The sequence below is a fragment of the Stomoxys calcitrans genome, chromosome 1, assembly GCF_963082655.1.
Source record: "Stomoxys calcitrans chromosome 1, idStoCalc2.1, whole genome shotgun sequence".
NCBI classification, from domain to species: Eukaryota; Metazoa; Arthropoda; class Insecta; order Diptera; family Muscidae; genus Stomoxys; species Stomoxys calcitrans.
The window spans coordinates 70,553,404-70,580,593 of record NC_081552.1 but is presented as its reverse complement, the minus strand read 5'-3'; the positions used below and the strand labels follow the sequence as shown (position 1 = coordinate 70,580,593).

The window sequence follows — 27,190 nt, the reverse complement described above, 5'->3', positions numbered from 1 at the left end:
GTCTCGGACATTGTGTTCGTCATGCCAAGTCACTGTCTGATTGGAAAACTTGCTAACAGACTGAATGCTGCAAGTAACGAAAAAGAAGAGAAATAGGAAACTATAGACCATCTGCTGTGAGTGTGTCCCTCTACTCTGGCTTCTCATTTCTATGATTGGTTTTTTAAAGCGATCTGTATGGTCCCACAGTAGTTATGGTATCACAATAGGCGAAAACGTCTAAGTGAGTCTGATGGTAGACTGTCACATAAATCTAACCTAACCTTACATGAATCGCTATGCTGAGAGCCTTGTCCCAAAGCTTTGAACAATAAGCACACGATGGTGAGCAGGCAGCGAACAAACTGGTAGGAGCATTGTTGAATAGCTATAAAGGGCTATGAAATGGCCTTTTTCTGCCCCGAAAAATGCGAGAACTTTTCATACATTTTTTGGCAGAGAGTACAAACTAAATTGCTATAATTTACGATGAAGAAAAATAGTTAAACACAAATAAATACTTAATTATTCATTGTTGGTATGTTTGTAATTTGTTTCAGCTATATTTTTACAATAACATCACATTAGTGACAAATTAAATCAATTTTAACAAAACATCACAAATTTCGTCAACGTTTGAGTGCTGATTTTTGTTTAGTATTTAGGGGTGGGTTTCAAACAACTCGTATGCCGGACTTTAAGAAAGCAAATTAACAATTTTCATCCAAAATAAAAGAAATAAGAGTTTATGGCTTGTTACTCAGAAAAACCCAGCCTTAAACCCCGTTTACACTGCTCTTTAAACCCGGATTTAATGGCTCGATCATCTGTTTTCCTTTTATAAAATCAGCTGACGAGAGCCTTAAATCCGGATTTAATGAGCAGTGTAAACGGGGTTTTAAAAGAATATTTAAAGGTTGATTTATTCAAAATAAGATATGGAAATATTGCTCTGCAAAGTGCACTTTAATCTCATGTCAGCCAATAAAGCGTTCGCCGTTACTGATTTGTTGTGCAGAAGCACCGTCATCGAAAAATTAAGTGTTAATACATTATTTTTTTATGGTTTCTATTTGTCCAAAGCAAACAACAACAACAAATAGTATAAATTATAAAAAAGAATCAACAATTTTAGCGGCGCGAAACTATGGCAGCGTCGTACGCGTTGTCTATGTGTGCGCGACATTGAACAAAGCTCTCCAAAAAATCATAATCTCTCAATAATCAAAAAAAAAACATGTTTTAATTTTTCGAAGGGGAATTCGAAAATTTGCTTTTCCCCACTTTCGCAGAACACCTAATTAGTGTGGGTCGTTTGGCCATATAAACCGACCTTGGATCTTGATTTCTTGTGCCTTTAGAGGGCGCAATTCTTATACGATTTGGCTGAAATTTTGCATTAAGTGTTCGAATCTTTACTTCTTGAGCCTCTATAGGGCGCAATTCGGCTGAAATTTAGCATGAAGTGTTTTCTTTTGACTTCCAGCAAGTATGCTAAGTATGGCCCAAATCAGTTCATAACGTAATACATAGTTGACACATAAAGCAATCTTTATACTTGAATTCTTGAGCCACTAGAGGGCGCAATTACCACCCGATTTGGCTAACTCTTCGCATCAGCCTTAATACAACCTTGCCTCATTCTATCATAAATTGGTATCGGTGCCAGGCAGTATTAACCCCTCTTCAGTCTTCCCTGAGCATCTACATACATGTATGTATATTCAAAACGGAAGTCTATTCGTATTTGTCCTTCTTCAACAGGTTAGCATGTCTGCCTATGACGCTGAACGCTTGGGTTCGAATCCTGGCAAGACCATCAGAAAAAAATTTCAACGGTGGTTTTCCCCTCCCAATGCTGGCGACATTTGTGAGGTACTATGCCATGTAAAACTTCTCTCCACAGAGGTGTCGCACTGCGGCTCGCCGTTCGGACTCGGCTATAAAAAGGAGGTCCCTTATCATTGAGCTTAAACTTGAATCGGACTGCACTCATTGATATGTGAGAAGTTTGCCCCTGTTCCTTAGTGGAATGTTCATGGGCAAAATTTGCAATTTTACAACATACATTGACAGTTCTATTTTAAGAATCTCATATACCTACTCTGCTTTTAAGAATCACATCTACTAGAGCCATAGATGCTAGGTTATAATATTACTTCATCCATTCTGAAAAATCTCTGAAGGCTGTATTATAATATTAACCTCCAAAAACTTTCAATTGTTCGCGGCTGTACAACTTCAAGCGATTTTTCTTTGAGCTGCTCTGCCCAAGGTATTGTGCCATAAATGTGTATTTATTCTCCAATTTCGCATTGTTATGAATGACCAATAAAAGGGAAATGCCGATAAAACGTTTAAACCTAAAGCTTCAAGATGTCAATGAAAAAACAAAAACATTGTGTTTGTATATGTCACGGAGGTCCTTCTTATGGTGACACCAATACACAAGACGAATGTGGTTTTGCGCAAAACGTGGGTAATACAGGGTGCCACAGAGAAACATACTTATATGTAAAAACTCCCGAGCGGTGAGTTGGGCAGGGAGATGGTCAGTTTATGCGCAATGGTGGTCGCCATTAACCCGATGTAATTTCCATGACTGCATGAAGAACAAGTATTGTACAATCGTGCTAAGTTCGGCCGGCCCGAATCTTATATGCCCTTCATGACGATCACGAATATATATGCTTTATGGGGTCTTAGACGCATATTTTCTTGTACAAACAGAATGACGAAATTAGTATACCCCATTATATGGTGGAGGGTATAAAAAATGACACATTGTATTCTCAAATAAAAATAAGTAAGTTTCATTGGCGAACCCTGTATTTCAATAGGAATGCCTCGTTTCGCCGCTACCGTACGAAACAATAAGAAACAACAAACACACAAAAACAAATAGCATAAAGGGTATGTCAAAATAACGATATTGCAGAGTAGAGGCGAAGTAGCAGAGAGCAAATGTATATGAACCCTTAACTGGGCAAAGAGAGAGAGAGACAAATTTGAGAGCGGTTATTTCAAAAAGAGCTGAGTTCAGTTCAAAACAAACAGGACAAGGAAATTAAAACAAATGTTTGCTGGTATGTGATATGCAGCATAGTGTTTAAACGACAACGTAAATACGGCTATGGTGAAATACCTACATTTATTTCCAAATTGATTCAATATTGAGTCAGCTAAACTATGATGACTCTTTATTCTACCATGATTATTGCCACAAACAGTGAGTGTTAAGAGGTAAGAGTGTACAAAAAAATAATTTAGTAGTAGTAGTAGTAGTATTCTTTATTAATTTCATTAATGTTTTCATATAAATATAGCAATATAAACATAGCATTCTAAAAGAATAAATTGAGTATATATTTTCTTGGCATTGACCTTCGGTCGTCTGTCCATTATTAAAATATAGTGTATATACTAGAGATTTACGAGTTTGTTTTTCCTTTCTTTTATATATTAAATTCAGACAATAACTGGTTTCTATATAACATACAAGTTTTTAGATAACTGGCTAAACTTTTCCAGTGTATAACATTTCCATTGAGAATATTTATTAAATCAGATTCATTAATTATGGGCATTTGGAAGAACATTAATCGGAATTCTTTGAGAGCTGGGCATCGACCCAGGAAATGTTGAATGTTTTCTATTTCAACTGTATTACACATTGAACATATTGGATTTGAATTTGTTTGGAACCTGTTGGAATTTAATGAAAACATCCCACTTCGAGCTTTTAATATCCACATCAGTTCGTCCTGCATCAAGGGTTCGACAAAGTATAATCCCCCAAAAGTAGGTTGGAGCTTACTGTAGAAGCGGTGTGTATTATTTGCGTTTGAAAGTGCATCATTTGTTTTTGTTGCACGTATGTTTTGGAGGAGATTTTGAATGTTTTGTAACCAACATTGTTTTGACAGATTTGGCGTGAAAGCTTCTGTACTATTTTGCAGAGTTAAAGAATTTATATGCGTTTTCCAAAATATTTCGTGTCTCATCACTTTTTTGGCTAGTATTTTAGGTAGCCTATCATCTTTGTAATCATACAAAATTCTCGTTATATAGTTAAGATGGTTGTTCAAAGTGTATATATGCCCGTTTTCGACACCAGTCTCTAACATCATTATGTACGTTGGAGTAAAACTTGGCATTTTTAATACCTTCTTTAAAAAATATAGTGTCAGTTGGTCAACTTCATCAAAGTGAGAAAACCCCCATATTTGTGATCCATATGATTGTATAGACCTACTAATGGCCAAGAAGAGTTTCCATTTTGTTTTTATGGACACATTAGGTTTTGATAAGAAACAATTCCAAGTGGTGTTGATGCTATTTTTGGCTAATTGATTTCTCTCCTGTATTTGTTTCCGGAGTGAGAGTTTAGGTGTAAATGTCAACCCCAGGTAAGAATATTCCGATGTAATTGAGATCTCTGTTCCATTATACAGCCACTTTTCCTTACTCGAAAGCTTTCCTCCCTTCCGAAATACCATTATTTTTGATTTCTCCATGTTAACCTCCATGTTCCATATTTTGCAATATTCCTCCAGTTTTTGTATCATACGCTGCATCACGTCTATTTCGTCAGCTAGGATGACGATATCATCGGCATACATCAGAAGTCGAATATTTTGATCATCCACTGTGGTACCACCACCAATGTATTCATGTAGGTCATTGAGGTACAAAGCAAATAGGAGAGGAGATAATAAGCAGCCCTGTTTAACACCTGTGGTTGTATTAAAATCACTGGAGAGTTCCTGGCCTGTCCATACAGAAAAATTAGTTTCTTCATATATTTTTTCAATAAAGTTAACTATTTTTGTTGATACTCCTATGGTATGAAGTTTGTATATCATGGCTTTTCGAGATACTCGGTCAAACGCAGCTTTAAAATCTACGAAGAAAGCATAGGTTTTTTTGTTTTTGTGCCAGTTTAAGTGTATTATTGAGGATAAGTTGAACAAATTATCAACGGTAGAGTAATTTTTACGAAATCCAGCTTGATATTCATTTATTTTTCCATGTTTTTCTGACCAATTAGCCAGTCGATCTTTGACAATACCCATCATCACTTTTGGTAAGCAATTCATGAATGATATTCCACGGTAGTTATTGGGAAGAGTTTTGTCACCTTTTTTAAATATTGGGTAAATAATGCTTCTAACGAACGACTTGTCTACTTCTCCTTTTTCGAAAATAACGTTGCAAGTACATGTTATTTCTTGTAGCAGTTCATCAGTTGCGTATTTATAAAATTCGTATGGCACACGATCTTCTCCTGGTGCTTTATTTAGCTTTGCTTTGCCTAAGGCCTTTTTAACTTCCATCAAACATATTTCCCTATCCAAGTCATCATCTCTCCAGTGTATATAGGCGTAATGAATATCTGGAAAATTTTTTGTGTGGGTTAGCAGTTGTTGGAAATAATTCTTTAAGTCCTCCGTTTTCACGGGTATGCTACCACACCTTTCTTCGTTTCTCAGCTCCCTAACGATCTTCCACCAATCATGAGAATCTTTCACCTCGTCTATCTTTCTTTCCAATCTGTTATTATATTGGGCTTTGGCATTTTCACAAATTTCTTTATACCGTTTGTTAAAGTATACATACTTTTCTCTATTTTCACGACTAGCGTACTTTCTAAATTTATCCAAATATTCAAAAGATTTTTTCCTTGCGTTAAAACATGTAACGTTGAACCATTTTTCACGACCTGAAAATGTCATTGTTGTCGTAGCTATAGATCGATGTGCTTCTTGTATTATTTCCGCTATTTCGGAGAATGAATAAGGGGAGAGTTGTCTGCGCGTTGTAAGGATTTTGTTTATTTCATTCTGGTATTCAAAATATTTGCGATTATCCCAGTTAAGCTTTGGTAACAGTGTATTGAGTTTTTCCGGTATATTTTCACTTCTATATATCATCGATAAAATTATTGGCATGTGATCTGACCAGATTTTATTCCCAACTGTAAATCTGTGTACTCTCGTCAAAAGTTCTTGTGAGATCGCACATATATCATTGACCGACGTTCCAACTGTACTTACAAAGGTGAATTCTCCAATTTCATCGCCATTTGTCATTCCATTTGCAATTACCAGCCCGTGGTCATAACAAAGCTTCAAGAAGTCTCTTCCTCTTGAATTTATTTCCGCATCTTTTGATCTCCTTTCCTCAAGACCAGCATGAAATGTCTCCTTAAAAATTTCATCGATGTTTTTTTGCAATGATCCAATTCTCACGTTCAAGTCGCCAATTATTATGGGATTTTCAATGCTACATTCCCTGAGTATAGAGTCGATTTTTAAGAATTCTTCTTTCCAAGTTTGTAATCTCATGTACATTGGTATGATGTTAAATTTTAAGCCATTAATAATAATCTTTATTACGTTTATTCCTTGTTCAGTTGTATGTGTATGTTGAACCCCAAACTTTTTCAGATCCTTCCTTATTCCGATTAAACAACCACCAATTCCTCTTCCAAACCGTGAATTTCTTGCAGCATAGTGCCAAACTAATTCAAAATCGCCAAAGTATTTACTAAATTTTTCACATTTATCCGCGCAAATATGAGTTTCCAAGAGAAAAAATATATCAAAACTGTTTATATACTTAAAAAAGTCTACGTATAGCATTTTGTTTTCTAGCCCATGTACATTATATGACAAAATATTTAAAAAACGATCCTCAGTTACAGTTTGGCTTTTATCTACATTGCTTATACTTAGTTTTTTTGATTAATTTTGCTTAATAAGTTATTATAGCTAAGATCTAATGCACTAAACTTATCGCCATATAAATCTTTTAGTTCCGCGTCAGCTTTGTTCTTTCCACACATTAACTCTCCGGTCCTTGACCATGACATCCATTTTGTCCCAATCTTTATGGAGTCATTTCTTACAAAAACTTTGTGTGTTTTGTCGATTCCAAGTATTTCAGTCTTCAGTTGGAATAAGACCTTTTTGTTTTGCTGCCTTCTTTCACTCAAATCTTTTTCGATTATAATATTAGTACCGGCTAATTTGTTGGTATTTTTAAGTACTTGTCTCACCATTTCTTCGTCTTGCATTTCTACGATCGTATTTATTTTATTTCTTGATGAGTATATAGCCCGGGCTGATATTACTTTAACATCAGCTAGCTTTAATGTGTTTTTAAAAAAATATTCTACGGATCGTTTTGGGGAACCTTTCATCATAATACCTTTGACAAATAGATTTTTACGTTTACTCTGCTCTACTAAACGGAGAATCTGTTCTTGGCCTTTTTCTTTGTCTGCTTTCAATTCAGCAATTTCTGATCGCATGGCATCGTTTTCAGCTTTAAGCTCTTTGAATTTGTCATCGATATCAGCTATGTGATTCTTAATTTCAGCAATATCACTTTTCGTTGCTACATTTTGCAGCTTATTCTCCATTACAGCTTCCATTGACAGTTGCATCATTTTCATTAACTCTGACAATTGTACATTTCCAACTAGTTTCTGCGATTCAGTCGAATTTACATCTTCCGGAGAAGTATCAACTAGCATTCTTTTGGCCGAGTGAGACATTTGAACAGAATCTGTTTTAACGGGCGTTTGAGACATTTTTAAATGTAATCTTAGTTGGCAATGCTATATTTCTGTTGTTACTTGGCAACTCTGTTTTTTAGTACACTCAGCTGATGTTTTTTTGAGTTTAAGTGGCAACACTGTCAACATCCAACCAGTATTGTGTTTGACAGAGAACAGCTGATTTTTGTTGTAAATAATAGATTTGAGTGAAAAGTGCAATGTGTCTTTCCAGTGTAATTTGCGAATATAAAATTTTAAATAGTGAAAAATATAATTTGACACTTTTAACAAATTGTTGTTTTTGTATTCTGTCAACTACTCCAAGTATCCACCCAAAAAGGCACTGGTATATTTGTTTGTATATATTTGCCTGGATATGTCTCTTTCTCTACGTCTGACATTTGATGACCCCCCATTTCAATCAGATGTTTGGCGCCTTCCCTGCTGTTTATGGTAGAAACAAAAAAAACACAGACGTCACCCGTAACCCCTCTTTTTTCCTTCTTAAACAACATCGTTGTTGCTGCAGTCACCCATTTTGCCCACCATGTTACCCACACTCCCAATGCCCAGATCTCCATTCATATATTTACACACGTTTATATATCGCACATCTACATATATGTACATATGTATGTGGGGAAGAGAAGAAAAACAGTTTTATTGATTTTTATCCAAAAACGTCTTGTTTTAAAGAATCACATTTTTAAATGTTAGCTGTCTACGGTTTACTGACTGACGTATGAACACAAGGGTGCAGGATTGCCAGAAAATAATAGCGTAACTACTGGATGTTCCGCAAAACTTTCCCGGACAAAGAATCATTTGATTTGAAAAGTGCAATCAACAAGTCTGTCGGTCATTCACTTTCTCTATTCTTTTCACAAACATAGAATGATAACGTTAATAACCATTAAAGGCTCTATTACACGGCATGTATGTAGTTGTCTTATGACATGTCAAATTTAGCACATGTTGAGTTGTACTTGTCGTGTGATACAAACGAAACTAACATGTGAAAATCTCCTTTTAAAATAGCACATGTAATTTTTTTCGATTAGAGCGTGCTCTATTTATTCAGACAAAAACATAAAGAAATCAGCTGTTTTTGTTGTCAGTCGAATGAAAGCAACCCCTAATTAAATTGTTTTCACAAATTTATGATTTAATCAGCTTTCTCACAACTTTAACAATTATTACGCATAAAAAATCAGATTTTGCTCAAATTTTTAGGTTATGTCATACGAAAATAACATGATAGCAAAAATGATGAATCGTATGTAAATTAACAATTTTGATAAACATTTTCAATTACATGTGTATACAAAAAGTGGCATATCCTAAGACGTCTACATCTACAGACCGCATCACGGGACCCAAAGATTTTAGGAATTTTACAAGATATACAAACTGCTTGGTCAGCAGCACCATTTTAACCAATTCCTCTTTTTGTTCCTTCGTAAATAGAAAATTAATTTGCAAATTACTACGAAATTACACTCAATTATGTTGAAAAAGTTTATGAAATATATAAATAAAAATTTTCTGTATCTTTTGGCACCATTTATAGCAAGTTTAAAGGCCTATTTCAAGGCGTATTTATCAGGTGGCCGCATCAACCCAGCTAAGAGAATTGGATATGTCAATTCATTTTTAAATTCGCCGTACAAAAAAAAAACTTCAAAATATATTTTTTATAAATTATGTTTGCTGCTGTTATGGTTTTTAAACATTGGTTATATACTGGCACGCGTCTAACAATTTCAGACACTAGCAGCTTCATTCAAGGAACTAAGGTCCATTGTGACGCCCCCGAAAACGAATTACCTAGGATTGGTGAATAGTACCAACTTGATCTTTCGGGGGTTTACGTGAAGCCCATTGGCCAATTTTGGCCGCAATCAGCAACGACCAACATCAATAAGAAGTCTGGGTGCAATTTCAAGCGGATATCTTTATTGGTTTAACCGCTAACTTGATTTCGACAGACGGAGGAACGGACATGGCTAGATCGACTTAGAATGTCAAAATATATATTAATATATTATTTATAGGTTCGCAAATCAGTATTTCGAGGTGTTGTATACGGAATAACTGTCTAGATAAATCTTGAATTAGCCGCTATGTAAACTAATCTCCCGATTTAGGGTCTTAGGTTCAGAAAAACCCGATTTATATCCCAATTTTGATGAAATTTGGCACAGCGAGTTGTATTATTATGATATTCGTATGGAAAATATTCTAGATCGGACTATATTTGGATACAGCTGCCAATATACGCGTATATAGGCCTCATCTATCACAAACTTTTTTTCAATTAAAAATTTGACTGAAAATAAAAATGTTTTCATTTAAAGATTTAATTGAAAATAAAAATGTTTTCAATTAAAAAATTAATTTAATCAATAATTTTTTAATTGAATCTGGATTTTTTTTTCAATTACGATCGTGATTGATATTTAAAAAATTAATTGATCCAATCATTTTTATACCCGCTACCGAAGGATTGGGGAATATTCATTTTGTCATTCCGTTTGCAACACATCGAAATATCCATTACTGACACTATAAAGTATATATATTCTTGATCAGCGTAAAAATCTAAGACGATCTAGCCATGTTCGTCCGTACGTTTGTCTGTTGAAATCGCGCACAATTTCTTTTTTGTTTATAGGCAGGTTAGGTTCGAAAATGAGCTTTATCCGACTATATCTTGATATATCCCCCATATAGACCGGCCTGCCGAGTTAAGGTCTTAGGCTCATTTAAGCCACATTTATTATCCGATTTCGCTGAAATTTGGGAGAGCCAGTTGTGTAAGACATTCTTTTTCAATACGGCCCAGATATGGATATATCTGTCATATAGACCGTGCATTTGTTGTCCGATTTCATTGAAATTTGATATAGAGAGTATTGTTAGTATCCTTGACATATCTGTGTAAAACGACCCAGATTTGGATATAGCTGCCATATAGACCAATCTCTTGATTGTAGGTCTTGGGTCCATAAAAGCATTTACTGTCCGATTTCGCTGAAATTTGAGACTCTTTTATAATTCGGGAAACAATATCTTCCGTAGTATTTTTGTTTCCAAACACAAACCTCAAGTTCGTGTTCCAGGAGTTTTACATACACATGTGAACAATGTTGCATCGAAATCGAGGGTACGCGCTATACAGCGCGTTTTAATTGGATCAATTAAAAAGTTTATTGAAAACTTCAACTATTCGTTTAATTGGATCAGTTAAAAAATGAGGCGTAGCGTCATTTCGCCCAAAACGACAAATATCATATCGCCCAAAACGATGTCACAAAGCCCTAAAAGAATGACAGAAAGGCCACATAAATGTCACAAAATCCTAATTTTGGATTTGGATGTTGTGACATTTTAAGATTCCAATAGCCAAAAGTAGTCCATTGAACTTGTTGGGCTTAATGACACTTTCTTAAAAATAAAGTTTGTTTCAAAATTCAGAAAATGGCTCAACATCCAAAAAATATTCACCGAATTTAGGAATGCAAAAGGCATTTTTATATAGAAAATTTTTGACTTTAGTTTCCTGTTGGACCTATAAGAGAGGAGAAAATCTTAGGCCCGGCCGAAGGCCCTTTAATTTCCCCTCTTTGGAGTGCAAAAGGCATTATTTAAAAAAATTTTCACTTGTATTATACTGTTGGACCTATTAGAGAAGAGAAAATCGCAAGCCCGGCCGAAGGGCCTGTTAATTTCCCCCTCTTTCGAATGCACAGAACATTTTTATTTATAAAAATGTTGCTGCTGGACCTATGGACGAGGGGATAGCTTTAAACCCTGCTATAGCACCCGTTCTCTCTTCTACGGCCCCTAGAAACTTAAATTTGTGCCTGATTTTCAGAAACTTAGTATGTAAAAAACACACATACATATGTCTTCACCTGAGTTAATTTGTGGAAATTTTTTGCAGAATCCAGGGTGGTGGATACCCATAATTCGGCCCGGCCGATGTTTACTTGTTTATATATAACTTAACCAAGGAGAAAAAAGTATACCCCCTATGAAATTTCGGTTCCAAAAATACACAATTGGGACGCTATGTGAATGCGACCGATATTAATTGTAGTCCAATACTCCCAAAGAGCGAGCAAATTTTAAGATTTTGGTAAATCAGAGCTGCAAAGGTCGAATTAACCCATTTTAGACAGGTGTTGCGTTTTCCCATCGGTGACTTGGCGAACATTCACATGTGTGTATTGATTGTATGTTACTACAATAACTTATATTGTAAAAAACAATTTTTAGGGATTGCTTTGACTCTACAGTATAATACAGATATAATAAATTTTTAAAAAGTTTCCTGTGGTATTTTAATAACAATTTTTCGTAAAATAAAAAAAATTCAAAAAATATCACATAATATTAATTTTAGTACATTTCGAAATATTTTCAATTTTATTTTTGATATTAAATATAGTACCTGTCCTATCTTTTTTTCCAGCCCCGATTTCTTGGGAAATATACTACATAAAAACACCGAGTGTACCTTTTATTTATCTTTACATGTAAGTTTCATAGCGATTGCACCACAAGAAGGGTAGTGGTCTAAAATGGGTTAAGGATTTTTTTTTTTTTTGAAAATGGGATCGAAATGTGCCACTTGGATTTTGAGATTTGATGTGAAGTTATTGTATTTGCATTAATAACAACATCTGGGTACTCCGCTTATCTTATTTTTAAACAATCCAGCATGAAATGGATGCTCGAATGTTGGTGTAAGACACAATACAGTACATATCGATATTCTTGATCGTCATGATGTCTTAAGTAGTCCAAGGCTGTCTAGATCCGTCTGTCAGTAGAAATCAAGATAACCAAATGTTGCGATTATCGATAGTTTGCCAGCTTTACTTTTTACCGTGTAGTACTAACTGCTCGAAATTTTAAACAAATGCTTCGTGTTGATGTTGAACAGTTGATGACCCAAATCGTCCCATATTTAGATAGGATTCAAGTAAGTCGATCTTCAAACTTGACTTTGGGGGTGTTTTAGGACAAATGATTCGTAATTTGGGCACAAGATGTAAGAAGTCAACTGTAGTTCTAAGATTCATGCAAATTTTACTTAAAAAGTACTCTGAAACACTTACAATTAATACGCTAGCATCAACATAATTTCACGAGGGCTCAACTTTCGCGAAAACAAGTTATAAAGAAGTAACTAATGCTCAAGGAACTCAGCCCACTAATTAAAGCACAGGATTTTTTTGATTTGTTACTAATTTTGATGGAAGGAGAAACGAATTTGCTTTTTATTTGAAATTTTGCAACCAGAAAAACCAAAGATCAATGTGATAGGAATTATTTCATTTTTAAAAACACAAAAAAAAAATTAATTTTTTGGTTGTACAGTAAGCTATGTTAAACTTCTACACATTCTCCCTGAATATCGCGCAGATAGAATCACATTTGGATATAGCTGCTATATGTGTCTATCGATCTTCCAATTAACGATATAAAACCCATACAAGAACCCATCTTTACCTTATTTCACGGGAATTTATAACAGTGAATTGCAGCGATTTGGTTCAGAACAGATCATACTTCGATTTAATTAGTTCATAAATGAAGCTCGGATTGTGATGAAATGTTGTTTATATAAATACTCGAACAATTCATCCAAAGTACGGCACTGATGGACTTAATGCCTTTTGGCATGTTTTAATTAAACAGTTTTAGAATTAGGCATACATTCGGTGTTCGTCATTTAGATATTTTATACATACTCGACGATGAACAATAGGAATCTCACGCAGGATGGGCAAATGAAGATCAGCATATGTAGTACTAGCATACCCTCCGTCGCTTCGCTACCACTAATGCCACACTCAATGTTAAGGTGTAACTGTATTCCAATTTTAAGAGCTTTTGCCTGTTCCGTAAAATTAAATTCGTATTTTGAATTTCAAAAAAAATATAATCTCAAGGTATACATACCTGTATTCCGAACATCAGAGCTCTAGCTATAGTACCATTTCGTGTGTTTTAGTACCTAAATATACGAATTTCAAAAAATTCTTCTAGTCGCCCGGTATATTCTCCCAAGGCACATCTGTATCCCAATTTTAGAAGCTCTATCTCAATCCGTAAAGAAGAGTACTATTTTGAATGCACTAAGTATCTTTGCATGAGCCGGTAACGCCCGACCTCCCTCCACTCGATACTGCTGATTGTCCGCGACTACCATTGCAGCTACTCCGTTTGGAGCATTCCACTATGCGCAACGTGTGGAAGCGCCCGGTAGCTCGCAGCTAAGCTTCTCGTGACACCAATGAACACCACAGATCGTACCTCAATGTTTCAGCCTGTGTGTTGCTCACAGCTATCCCGTACCGGGGTTCCAATATAATGGTTTTAACTAGTGTTTCCTACAGTTTTAACACAAATTAAATACAGTTTTTGCCAATCTCAATAAATAATGGATAGCTTTTTAAGGAGAAATACTTTAAAAGAAGCAAAGGCAGAAACTTACTGTGACGGGTCTTAATCTTCAACATTTTTACATAAAAATTACTGGAAAAATGTTTCTAAATTCAATGAAGAGCTCGTACAACGCAAATGATTACAAGTTTTCCACTAACCAACTCTATCGGTGGATACAAAACTTATATTTTGGCTTTTTATTAGGATCTGAAGTTCTCTTGCAGAAATACTTGTATGGAGAGCTTAAACCAAAAAGAAAAGATTTTTCTGTGTCATTAATTATCCTCTAAATACAAGCTATGCCTTTTAAATGCATAGCCTTGGTCAACAACGGTGCAACTGATACCTATTATCCAACAATTAGTTGCTTTCGTTGACGCTCGTGAAAATGAATCGTTATTGAACACACCCTCATTTATATAAAAATTTTGGTCCAATTTTGGTCCAAAACCCCGATTTGATATATGGCTTTAAAATCTTATAGTACGTCAAGTAAAATGGTTATAGAACTTTGCATGCTCATAATGCATTAGTCGAATTTTAGGATTATTTTCATCAATATGAGAAGGTGTTGCTTTTGTTTTGCACGACACTGCATGTGTAACAGTTTGGGATCCGGAGAATTTTCCCATTCTCTTCATCTCAATACGAGTGATAATTAAAAAAAACCAGAAAGGAAGGCAAAATTTTTTTAGGCAAAATTGGCCAATAAATGCGCTTCCAATGGCTCTTGGAGTGAAAATCAGGCGATATACATGTATGGCAGCTATATCTTAATCTGAACCAACTTCTTTGAAATTCACCAGAAATGTCGAGAGTCAAAAGAAAATCCTTCCTGCCAAATTTTGAGAGAATCGGTTAACGAATGAGCACTTTATTGCATTATTTTTTAAAATCGGACGACCATATATATATATGGGAGCTACATGTTGGCAATATTGATCAATAAATCCGCTTTCAGTGGCTCTTGGAGTGAAAATCGGGCGATATACATATATGGCGCTTTTATCTAAATCTAGACCGATTTCTATGAAATTCACCAGTAGTATTAAAAGTCATAAGAAAATATCTCCTGCCTAATTTCGAGAGAATCGCTTAACAAATGACAATTTTACTGCAAATCGGACGTACATTTATATGGGAGCTATATCCAAATCTGAACCGATTTTTTCCAATTTCAATTTCCGGATGAAAATTGCGACCTCTACTTCATACACAAATTAACACGGACAGACAGACAGACGGACATAGCTAAATCGAACCAGAAAGGGATTCTGCAGTCTATCGGTATAATTATCAATGGGTCTACCTTTCTTCCTTCTGGGTGCTACAAACAAATGCACTAAGTTATAATACCCTGTACCACAGAGACAGCAGTTCACAATTATGCCATAACATCTGGCAATCGTAATTGGGGATGATATTTTGGCATGCCTGTCTGCTGCCTGTACTTGTACAGCACAGCACAGCACAGCCCTGAATGCCGACACCTATTCATATGGTGAAAGCAATTATTTAACAATTTCCACACCAAATAATTTGTGTTATGTTAAACGCGGCAATGAATACCAGCCAATGTTCCCTTGAACCATAAAATGCTAAACCGTGAATAAAGAATATTGGAGAACTACTTGATGGTGACTGATTAAGTAATAATTTAAGGATACGAAAGTAATATCATGACGACCGCTACAATTTTAGCATGCGTTGGCGTTGCCATTGTCACTGTTTTAGTGGTGGAAGTGGAAATAAAGGGCGCCTCCCTTCACATCCCAACACCCCATGGAAATTCTTGATATTGTTGTTGTTTTTTTACATATCTTTTTTTCTGGCCACTTCAAACTTTAGAGGATACTAAATTATCCTTATCCTCAAAGACCAAGTATGTATTTTTTCTTGGAACTTTACCAAAGAACCACTGACCGCCTCTCGGGCTCTTTGCACACACACAGTTCTTTCACGAATTTTCGTTTCTTTTTTCTTCAATTCACTTAAAAACTATTACTCACTTGTTTCACTGAAGTAAAGAAAAACTTTTTAAGTTTTCTCGACGTTTTCTGATATTCTCGCACAAATAAAAATCGCAATCGTTTTCAACAAATTCAATTGTTTTAAGTTATTTTTTGTTGCAAATTATAATTTTCTGCTGTTAACACATTAACCAATTGATTTTCGTTTCTCCTTCTTAAATAGAATAGATTGTAGTTTAGTATTTTATATCCTATTTTTTGTATGGATGGTTGTAGATAGGTTTGATGGTTTGAAGAGAGAGCACGCACACGTTGCGGCACTGGCACTCTATCGAAATGAATTGAACTTACAACAATACCGACTGACTGACTGACTGGCATGGTAATATTCTGAAAACGATTCTCTGATTGGCTATTGCTTGCATTAGAGATGGAAAATACGTACTATGGTACTTTTTATTTGAGTTAAACTAGCCTATGAATTTGACCAAAGGACTTTTCTAATACTAAATTGGCGCAAAAACGGTTTAGGGAGGAAATTTCAAATGAAACTCAGAGTGAAAACCCCAAAGATGCAATTTAGCAAGAAATGGTTTTCTGCCAAACTATTGTATTTTTGGCGCCTACACGGTTTAGTAAGTGGAAAGACTAGTAAGGAAATTTCAAATGAAACTCAAATTGCCTAGACCACTATCGTTTTATCAGTGGATTCGTTCGCTTATTTACCGAAACGATTTCGATAAATTGGCTACAAAATGCTATTGGTCATTATTGGCCAAGGCAGCAAAACACCGAAATTGTTGACAATTAACTCGTAACTCATCACAGTACCTTTTTAGTACAATTGTTAAATCTTTCATCACTGGATTGCATGCAGCTTTGCGAGTGTGTTTGTGTATGAGTTTAGAACTCTGCTGCTCTCTTTGCCAATTCGCGCATAAAGTGGAGAGAAATGAAGAGAGAACAAACACAAAGAGGATTGAAATAACAGAAAAATTTTTGTGCTCTCAAAATTTGGCAGCAAATGTCAAGCTTATAGGTGTCGGTAATTATTTTATTTTTCTTCAAAGTAAGCAGCTCTGCCGCAAAATTAAAGAAGAAAAAACACAAATTTACAGTAAAAAGAAAAGATATAAAAAAAGATACATATATGCCGAAATCCTACATGCGTGCATTACGCCATCACAAGAAAAGAAAAAATGCATATTTAGAAAATGCAAACGACGCAAACTGCATGCCATTGGGAGCAGAATTCTGCTTGCGGCATGTTAGATAATTCTCATACATTTTGTTTTTTGTCCATGAACATTCCACTAAGGACCAGGGCAAACTTCTCACATAACAGTGAGTGCAGTCCGATTCGAGCTTAAGCTGAGTATTCTGTTCAATTTTTCAGGCGGAATGCTGTCAAACTTTAACTTGTCAAAATTTAAAAAAAACGTCGGCGAAACGTTGGCTAAAATAGGCGGAAAAGTAGTACTCTGTTTTTAGTGAGGAAAATTGAAAAAAAAGAAATTGGCAACACTTAAAACCATTGCCGGCATCATTTTTTTATGTGTTATTGGTTTCAATGGTTCGTGTTTATTTATTTGCGAAAGAATAAATTAAGTAGAGAAAACAATGAGTGCAGAAAAAAAAACGTGTTTTGGTATGGAAACAAAAACATTCAATTGCTGTCAAATTCCGCTCGCGGAACCGCGCGCCTATTCCGAAAGCAGAATAGAATATCAACCCTTAAGCTCAATGATAAGGGGCCTCTTTTTTAAAGCCGAGCCCGAACGTCGTGCAGCAAAGCGAACCTCTTTGGGGAGAAGTTTTTACATGGCATCGTACCTCACAAATGTTGCCAGCAGTGAAAACTTTTTTCCGATGGTTTCGCCGGGATTCGAACCCAAGCGTTCAGCGTCATAGACGGACATGCTAACCTCTGCGCTACGGTGACCTCCAAAGATAATTCTCATAAATCAACATTCACAAGCGCTACTAACCAGTCTATGTGCAAAGTTCAAATTCTTAATCTACATATAATTTGTCTATGCGAATACGCTTAGCGTCAGGACTGCCCGATTAATTTTTGACGATTTTTTTTATTCAAATTTGCAAAGTGCAGATTTTCTGATTTCAAAAATGCCGATTTTTTCAAAATTTGAAAAATTAATTTTTTATAAGCAAAACATTTGTTTGGGATATATTCATTTTGTTATTCTGTTTCCAATAAATCGAAATATCCATTTCCAACCTTTCGATGTACGTATATAAATTTGTGATTGTCGTTAAATTCTAAAGCAACTTGGTCATATCCGCTCGTGTGCCTGTTGAAGCTGGAAAACAGTCACACCGGTCTTCACAAAACTTAAGGCCTGGTTATGCTCTAGTAAAAATACCGTAAATGTAGGAAAACGTGTCAGCTGTTTTGTTTTGCTTTATGAAAACGCATGCAAACGATAACCGAACGTTTGTTGACCGTAAACGGAAAGTAGAATTCAATAAAAAAAAACTACACTTCCCGTTTTCGTGTTATGTGATAAAATTTGAAGTTTGAAGAAACTTCACAACCAAAAACAAGTAAAAGCGTGCTAAGTTCGGCCGGGCCGAATCTTATATACCCTCCACCATGGATCGCATTTGTCGAGTTCTTTTCCCGGCATCTCTTCTTAGGCAAAAAAGGATATAAGAAAAGAGTTGCTCTGCTATTAAAACGATATCAAGATATGGTCCGGTTCGGACCACAATTAAATTATATGTTGGAGACCTGTGTAAAATTTCAGCCAATTCGTATAAGAATTGCGCCCATTGGGGCTCACGAAGTAAAATAGAGAGAACGATTTATATGGGATCTGTATCGGGCTATAGACCGATTCAGACCATAATAAACACGTTTGTTGATGGTCATGAGAGTATCCGTCGTACAAAATTTCAGGCATATCGGTAAGGATAATTGCGACTTCTAGGGGTCAAGAAGTCAAGATCCCAGATCGGTTTATATGGCAGCTATATCAGGTTATGAACCGATTTGAACCTTATTTGACACAGTTGTTGAAAGTAAAAATAAAATACGTCATGCAAAATTTCAGCCAAATCGGATAGGAATTGCGCCCTCTAAAAGCTCAAGAAGTCAAATAACCAGATCTGTTTATATGACAGCTATATCAGGTTATGGACCGATTTCAACCATACTTGGCACAGTTGTTGGATATCATAACGAAATACTTGGTGCCAAAAATTCATTCCAATCGGATAAGAATTGCGCACTCTAGAGGCTCAAGAAGTCAAGACCCAAGATCGGTTTATATGGCAGCTATATCAGGTTATGGACCGATTTCAACCATACTTGGCACAGTTGTTGGATATCATAACGAAATACTTGGTGCCAAAAATTCATTCCAATCGGATAAGAATTGCGCCCTCTAGAGGCTCAAGAAGTCAAGACCCAAGATCGGTTTATATGGCAGCTATATCAGGTTATGAACCGATTTGAACCATACTTGGCACAGTTGTTGAATATAATAACAAAACACGTCGTGCAAAATTTCATTTCAATCGGATAAGAATTGCGCACTCTAGAGGCTCAAGAAGTCAAGGCCTAAGATCGGTTTATATGGCAGCTATATCAGGTTATGGATCGATTTGAACCATACTTGGCACAGTTGTTGGATATCATAAAAAAACACGCCGTACAAAATTTCATTCGAATCGGATAAGAATTGCGCACTCTAGAGGCTCAAGAAGTCAAGACCCAAGATCGGTTTATATGGCAGCTATATCAAAACATGGACCGATATGGCCCATTTACAATACCAACCGACCTACACTAATAAGAAGTATTTGTGCAAAATTTCAAGCGGCTAGCTTTACTCCTTCGGAAGTTAGCGTGCTTTCGACAGACAGACGGACGGACATGGCTAGATCGACATAAAATGTCACGACGATCAAGAATATATATACTTTATGGGGCTTAGACGAATATTTCGAGTAGTTACAAACAGAATGACGAAATTAGTATACCCCCCATCTTATGGTGGAGGGTATAATGAATGTTTAGAAAACTGCTATACTCCTATTCTATTTTTCTGTGGCATTTATGACAATTTATTGTTAATAATAAAGGTTAATTGAAAGATTGGACGAAAGGAAACCTGGAAGGAAGGGAAGAGGTTTCCGATCGGATACCTGAGATGAACCTTGAAGCCGAGTGCGAGGCACTGCTGCCAGAGGCACAGTCTTGGATTGACGGAACCCTAGTATTGCCATCTGGAAGATCATGTTACACGGATGGATCAAAGCTAGAGGACAGAGTGGGCCCAGGGACTGAAATCTGTTTTAGACTGCCTGACCATAGTACGGTCCTGCAGGCGGAGATCCGGGGGATCACGGAATGCTTGAAGTGGTGTGGTGCTAACGCGAGGACGTCGAATGTTAACATCTTTACCGACAGTAAAATTGCCATAAGAGCAATAACAACCAGAACGGTAAGGTCACGAACAGTCTTGCAGTGTAAGGAGATTAACGCCTTCCCTGAGGATGGCAAAATACGCATCGTTTGGGTGCCGGGGAAATGAAATGGCAAACGATTTGGCGGTGAATTCCGAGTTAAGGGAGTGGGCGACTCATGCGTATGCAGCATTGTGGAACAGCGAAACGGTCGGTAGGACAGCGAAAATCCTATGGGGGGATCCCGATCGTGAGAAGACGAGGCTATTACTGAATGGAAGCAAGAAGGTCAGTGTAGCTGTTGGTATCATAACGGGACACATAGGACTACGAGCTCACTCACTCGGTGCGGCAAGTGATAGCATGTGTAGGGCGTGCGGGGAAGATGATGAGACGTTGGAGCATTTCCTTTGTTAATGCCCGGCTTTCGCGTCCAACAGATACCGGCACTTGGGTGGAGATACAATATCAGACATGAACCAAAACAATTAAGAATTTTTTAAGTAGCACGTAATCCCTAACTTAAAAATTTTTTTTAGAGGTTACTTTATAGTTTTTAGAGCGATAACAAGCCGATTGCTGGCTTAGGTGTATGTCCATAGTGGCATGGGGCGGATTAATATCTGCACCCTTTTTTCAACCTAACCTAACCTTACCTAAAGGTTAATTGGGTAGTCCACCATGAAAAGGTAACCAGTCTGATCTGTTGTGAAAAAAAGTGAGACATATGTGATAACAAGAAATTACAAGAGAGAGAAGGGGTAAGCGCGGTATCGCTGTCGTATCGCTGTCGTATCCGCTAATTCATGTTATCAATATGTCGTGAAACTGAGGTCTGTTCAGGGATTCCACACACTCCTACGTGCACTTCGACCTCACTGTACTAGAGCCTGCGGCCTAGTCCCTTCCCAGAATTTCTTTTGCGTCTATCTCCCTGAAATGTTGTGTGTGTCACAGTATAATCCCAATCCAGTCTCTGTCTCCAGTGTCCAGAAGTGAAACTTGGTCGTATTCTGTCACCACTCGCGGCTCAGGGCGGTGACCGTCGGCCCGTCTCCTCGTTGTTAAATGCCCTCTCAATATTCGAGAAGGCCGCCATTGCGTACTCCTTCAGTTAGGGAGATGTCTCAACTTCAAACATCACTGCGTGAAGAGCCGTCTTCTCTGGCCTGCCCTTGAGTTATGCCAGAAGTTCTTCGACGTCAGATCTCTCTCACCTCTCTTTTTTTTTTGTTAAAAAATTGTTTTGTTTGAAATGTTATATGCCACGTTTGGTAATAAGCATAATTGCCTCTTTACATTTACGATACATTTGTTCTACATTTACAAGAGCATAACCAGGCCTTTAATGTAGCTTTGAAGTAGATTCATTTAACAAATTTCCTTTATAAAACTGTCAAAAACCTATCTTAAGGCTCTATTACACGGCACGTAGTTGTTTTATGACATGTCAAATTTAGCACACGTTGAGTTGTACATGTCGTGTGATACAAAAACGAAGCTAATATATGAAAATCACTTTTTAAAATAGCACATGCGATTTTTTTCGATTAGATCATGCTCTATTCCTTCTGACAAAAACAAAAATATATCAGATGTTTTTGTTGCCAGTATAGGTTTTTGTAGGTATAGTGAATACGGCCATCAGTCTTTAAAAATGAAGAAACTGAGCTGAAACTTGTTACAGATATTATGCCATAGGCAAGTTTAAGCTTCTATTACACGATCAGATATGTCATATGAGCTGCCACTCCCTGTATTCATAAAACTTGTCTTATGTAAGTCATATACGTATTGAGCTCGCTCTTATCGGCATGTATTCTCAAATGTATTGTACTTTTTTTATATACATGTGTCTTCATGTATATTCGATGACATAAAAGATCGATTTAATCGAAAAGGTTGCATATTTATTCCAAAATCCATTTGTCATATTCAATTTTTGGTACATGTCGTACGATGTCTACAACTTTCAGAGTTGCTATTTTTGAAATTACATATCTGATTGTGCAATGGCAGCTTAAGTTCGAAAATGTGCTATATCTGGGTTAGCACTCATATATCTGGGTTAGCACTCATTTTAATCGATTTTCCGATTTAACTTTTTCAGCTCAGTGTAGTCGTATTTCACCTGATTTGGCTAAAAATTGGTACCAACACTGATAGAAAATTACGGTACTTTGCCAATACCGCCTGTTTTTATTTTACTCGCGTATTTGGCAAAGCTTTTAAATACCATTTGGTATAAATTCATTTCCAGACAAAGGAGGCTATTAAGAATTGATGGCGTCACATTGTATTCTTGTCATCGCACCAAACGTTTTTTGAGCTTTGTACTTAAAATATTGATGCCATTATAAAATATTTGTTAAACCTATAAATAAAATGTTTTAATACAATTTGAGCACGTAAAAACCTGCTCAAATACTTGAAAGCGGTGAAAATGGAAATAGAAAATCAAAAACATTATTGTCTTTTGTGTGGAAAACGATGCTGTGTTGATTTATTCATGTGAAAACCACTTCTGGGAATCAATGGATATGGAATCAATTGTTGAATACAAAGAATTGAGGTTGGTCATGGTGTAACATTACCTTACTATCATTACATTACTATCAAAATATAATTATATTGAAGTTATTTTCAATGGTACTAAACCAATAACGGTCTGGTCCTAAAATCAATAACAGATTGGTATTATAACCAATGCCAGTTCGGTAATAAGGCTAGCACCAATCGGTACTAATCATTTTATGTTTCATCCATACCATCCGGTATAGTTCTCTTTAAAAATTCTGATGATTCTGCAGGAATGTTTGATTGGCTGAAGAACTCGTGAGGTAATCCTACACACATAGAAGGTCAGCTGGCGAAGCTTGTAGATCTTCTTTAAAAGCCATTCTTAAACCAAGCATTACCGTGGGAAATATTTCAACTATGACATAATTACCAGGTAGTGTACCGTAAACAGCTGAGTAACATTTTTTCTCGCTAAGTGCACTATCTGCCAACGAGTTTTGGTTGTGTGTGTGTATTATAGTTAAGAACCATACACACACAAACAATGAAAAATGGCGCTTACTAGTAACATACACAAAATCAGAGCACTAATCACTGATTTTGACAGAATTATTTATTTTATTTAATGAATACCTACACAACAAGATTAAATCTTATAGTTATAGTGCAGGATTATAAGACAGTCATATATCATTCTTAAGAAAGAATAAAACAATTTTTAAAGGAATACACATTTTCGAATATTATTATAGAAAATAAACTTTAGAATTTTGTAAAATAGTTAAAAAAAAAAACTTTAGAATAGGTTAGAAAATAATATTGTTAAAAAAAATTTAATTTTAAAGCATCTAATTTAGAAGAAAAATGGAAAGTTTTTTTTTAATTGATGTTTTGGATATTGTGAGGAAAAGTATTCCGAAGACGTATGGTACTCGTATAAAATTGCCACTCAAATACTAAGTTCCTTCTTCTAAATGGGACGAGTTTTCTTCCCCTTCTAGATCGGGCAAATATTAATTTGTCATAGAGGTATTTAGGTGGTTGCTTCCAAATGATTTTAAGTAAGAATAGCAGAGATCTAACTCTAAGTAGATTATCGAAGCTACAGACATAAAGGGAAGTAGCCAAGTTAGAAACATGTTGAGTCCTTCTCATACCATAGACATACCTAATAATGCTGTTGAATACTATTGTACATTTAATTTTCGTTGGCTTAGCGAATCGCAGTTTGAAAAAAGTTCACACCCATAGATCAGACCAGGAATTAGAAATGTCTTGGCTAACAGAATTCGAATTTCAATTGGTGTATAAAGGTCGGCACTATATTCGGTTTTCGCGTTGAAACTCCATATAAAAAAACGGAAAAATTTGCCGAAATGTGTTCGTTTCGTCAAAACCTGTTTTTTCATCTAGGGAAATTTACATTTCGGGACGCCCATTGAGAGCACAGTCGCTGTGCAACAAGTTATTTTCTTACGCAAAATAAACGCGATCGTCAAACTTCTAATTATAATTGAGTGTTTGTTAGCGTTAGTGGTGTTGCTCACATGTACTTACTCTAGGTGGAAAAAAATAAGTGTTTGTAGATGCATAAGTAAGTATTTTTCAAATATAAATAAATATACTCGAAAGAAAAATTAATATTTCTTTCATAACAAGCAACTCAATCAATATGTACGAAATAAAAAGATTTGTGAAATAATAGGTTGTGCTTATGGTCTGCAATTACAACAACTATATTTGGATAACAGTGAAAGGCTTTTGGAAAGATGCGCTTATTTATAACAGTGAATATACTACAAAATCTATGTATAGTTATAAATAAATGCTGAATTTGTCTCTTTTTAATTTGTTTTGTGTTTCATTATTTATTAATTACGGAGGGGTGGGATTTGGTTGAAAATACAACAACATACATACATAAATTTCAGTATGACCCAAACACTCACATTTGTGTGTACACATGCACGTAAGCAGCTGATAAATTGTTTGATGCCATATTAATTTTTATATGTAAATGGCAACATTTTGGCCAAAAAAACCCAAAAAGAATCAAATGTGGTAACCTTGTCAAACCAACGAAAGAACGGTTTTAGGAAATTTTTCCACAAAAAAGAACGTAGTACCAGCCTTAAGAATGTGTTATCCACAGTGCAAGCAGCTTTGCATATGTTTGCCCGGCTACAGCATTTAAATGATTTGACAAAGTTAAAGAATTGTTAAAAAATTACACCTAAATACTTGGCACTAGACACAATATCAATTTTCTGTTGATTTATAGTGACATCCAGGTCTCGCAAACTAAATCTTTTATTTTCGTGAATAACAATCACTTTCGGTTTCTGGGGGTTCAGAAATAAATCATTTGCTGTAGCCCACTTATAAACATGGGACAGGTCCTCGTTGAGTTTTGCAACGCATTCACTAGTATTATTAGCAGAGCCGCTAAGGAATAACTTAACGCCATCAGCATACATAAGGATTTGGCTATGGACCAGCTGGGAAGGAAGATCGTTTGCGTAAAGCGAAAAAAGGAGCGGACCAATTATTGACCCTTGTGGAACTCCCTGGGGCACCAGAATTGGCTCTGATATTGAATCACCTACGTACACTGACTGTTGCCAATTATTAAGATATGTATGATTGAACCAATTTAATAGAAGTATCGCTAAAATTGAAAAATCTTCTGAACTTCATATATAAATTATGATGATCAACCGAGCCTAAAGTCTTTTATACGATTGCCGTGGCACAGTTACATTTGATAAGTAATTGATTCGCTTTGGCATTTCATGGACCTAAGCAATCGATTTAATTTTTTGTTCTGTGATTCTTTAGATTCTGTCACCATTGGTCTGCCTCGTGTTGCATCTTGCTCTGCTGGAGCACTTGCCATTTTTGCTTCGGGCGAGCTTTTCCTTGGCAATTACGATTTGGGAAGAAGTTGAATGACCGGCTATTCGCTGCAATTTTTGCACGTTTTGGAGCGCGTCGGTGTGAATTCTATAGAAAGGCATACTCGCCGAAGACTTGCCATCAAGTTGATGCTGTAGATGCCGGTGGCCACCAAGTGATTCCTGCAATTTGTATTCCTCAACCTGTTGCTTCTGTTGTAGCGGTCTGTATTACACAAATTGTTGTTGCTGTTGTTGTCACTTGTTGAGTGGGTTGTCGATTTCCACGCCAGACGATTTGTGGCGGTATACTCTGGTGGTTGCGAAAACTCATCAAGTTTAAATTCTGTCCTGCCTTCAGAGAAGAAATTTCGTCGCAGCGAATTCAAATACATTCATCTATATATCAATTTAATATTCTCGACACAAGATCGATCGATTTTAGATAGAAAATTCAGTCATCTCAAGAAACCCCTCACTTAGGGATATTAGTTGCTACCCAAAACTCTAGTGTTTCTGCAATTTCTTATGCGTTTCGTCACCTACTGTACATACAAGAGACTATTACTGGTTTCTTTTTGTGGATACATATCCGTGCATGTATATATGTATGTGTATTACAGTACAGCCTACATTTTAGGATACACAAGGCATGCACGTTTGTGCATTAAAAGACAAATACCAAATAACCAACCATTTAATTAAAGTTTTAAGATCTCGTACATCACCTCTCCAATTAATCAATAACTGTTGCCTTCTTATAAGCGCCGGTAAAAGAAAATACCTGAATTTTTTTATAACACTGTCTAATAAATTACTCTGGAATATTTTGGAACTGACCCGGTTTCTGCGATGTATTGCGAGTAGTCGTCATACGGGTAATGTAGAGCGAAATAAAAAGCCATGGTATTCTAGGTGGCCCTCTTTATGCGGTACAAGGGATTTCGCTACCGAAGGGGCTTATTGGGTGGGATAATAATGGGATTCACCGACACCTGAACCCTACAAAAACTTTCTCTCATCATAGTACCATGTTGTTTTACGTTAAAACATAGTAAACGAATTAGTGGTACGATTTAAGTTTAAGTTGTGTTGGATCGGTTTGAACTCGTGATTGCCAAGGACGCCACGCGGACTGCGCTAGGCCGGAAGACAAATTAACGTACCACGAACGGCTTTCATGGGGTTGAACAATGTCTTCGGACGAAGATGGCATGGCCATCCACTGCCAGCTACAAATACCCGAGAAGTCTCATAACAAGAATGGCGCCCAACGTAGCAGCGATTTTGGTTCAACGCCAATAGGACGTTGGCCAGATGTCTTATCAAGCAAGTTCAAGTTTCGTATGTCTAGAGTGGAAGTTGTTTATGAC

General features: G+C 36.2%; 1 protein-coding gene across 1 annotated transcript in view; it reads right to left on the bottom strand.

Annotated features, from left to right (window-relative positions):
• Positions 1 to 16,139, bottom strand: part of LOC106090280 (sodium-dependent phosphate transporter 2) — a 96,408-nt gene extending 80,269 nt beyond the window's left edge. The window contains exon 1 of the mRNA XM_059369896.1: positions 16,012 to 16,139. The gene's annotated coding sequence lies outside the window, so the exon portion shown is untranslated. The remainder of the gene's footprint in view (positions 1 to 16,011) is intronic.
• Between the last annotated feature and the right edge of the window lie 11,051 nt (positions 16,140 to 27,190).